The sequence below is a fragment of the Myotis davidii genome, unplaced genomic scaffold, assembly GCF_000327345.1.
Source record: "Myotis davidii unplaced genomic scaffold, ASM32734v1 scaffold896, whole genome shotgun sequence".
Taxonomy (NCBI): Eukaryota; Metazoa; Chordata; class Mammalia; order Chiroptera; family Vespertilionidae; genus Myotis; species Myotis davidii.
In genome coordinates, this window is record NW_006287365.1 from 158,174 (window position 1) to 159,365 (window position 1,192).

Sequence of the window (1,192 nt, forward strand, 5' to 3'; positions counted from 1 at the left end):
GCGAGCCAATCAGCAGCCGCCTTAGGTAAGGGACCCGCGCGCCCGCGCGAGGCCAGCGCCCCGGCGGGGGGCGCCGCAGGCCCCGCCCCCTTCCTGACCGTTAAACTGTCGCTCGGACGCCCGCGGGTTTTGCGGGATAGAGGACTGAGCGCGAGCATCACACCAGGTTCCGGCTTGGCGAGGTGGGGTGGTTGGGGGCGGGCATCAACCTGTAACTGGGAACTTCGGTTCCGGGCAATGCTGGTAGAGAGGGCCTGTAAGCTGGCGATAAAGCGCGCGAAGGCCCCAACGGTCACGTGTCAAGAGGAAGTGAAGGTGCGGGGGTGGGGGGCCTGCAGACAGTCCCCTGAGGACCAGGGGGCCACTCCAGATGCCTTCGGATACTGTGTCAACGTCACCGGTTCCTCCCGGGAGCCTGTAAACATGCCTGCACGCAGCAAGGCTCCCGCATAAAGACCCAGCCGTTCTAGGGGCGGCCCCCTGTCCAGGGGCCTGTAAAGATTTTTATGTGCCAGAGAGTGTCCCTGGAGAAGTGTGTCTGACTCGAGTGCTTCCTTAGGGTGGGCATAGGTAAGGAGTGAGGAACTGGGAGTCTCCCCAAATAATTTGCAAGGAGACACTTGGATTCTAGGAGATTCCCCAAAAGGGGTGTGGGCAGAGATGGATACCTACTGAGGAGACCCCCTCCGGAGAAATGTGCAATTCCACTCCTTTCTGGGAGGTCATGGTGGAATCCTGTCAGTAGGCACTTACAAAGAGATTAGAGGCCCAGTGCACGAATTCGTGCGCAAGTGGGGTCCCTCAGCCTGGCCTGCGATGGGGGCGATCGGGCCCAGCTGGTCGGGGGAGGGATGGGGGTGATCAGGGCATCTGGCCAGGGGGAGGAACCTCGAGCGGGAGGTTGGCTGTGGGAGCATACTGACCACTGGGGGCTTTTATATCCTGTATAATAATCCTATATAATAAAAGGGTAATATGCAAATTGACCCTAACAGCAGAAGGACTGGGAATGACTGGTCACTATGACACACACTGACCTCCAGGGGGCAGATGCTCAATGCAGGAGCTGCCCCCTGGTGGTCAGTGTGTTCCCATAGGGGGAGCGCTGCTCAGCCAGAAGCCAGGCTCATGGCTGGTGAGCACAGTGATGGTGGCGAGAGCCTCTCCCGCCTCTGCTGCAGGCAGGCAGGAA

At 60.1% G+C, this 1,192-nt stretch overlaps 1 protein-coding gene across 6 annotated transcripts in view; it reads left to right on the forward strand.

The window, feature by feature from the left end:
* Positions 1 to 1,192, forward strand: part of SMG9 (SMG9 nonsense mediated mRNA decay factor) — a 22,561-nt gene continuing 21,369 nt past the window's right edge. For 4 of the 6 annotated variants that reach the window (XM_015560902.1, XM_015560903.1, XM_006759090.2 and 1 more), the window contains exon 1: positions 1 to 25. The gene's annotated coding sequence lies outside the window, so the exon portion shown is untranslated. Of the gene's footprint in view, positions 26 to 68; positions 183 to 1,192 lie in introns of those variants that run through there. The other 2 variants (XM_015560901.1, XM_015560900.1) reach the window with 2 other exon arrangements.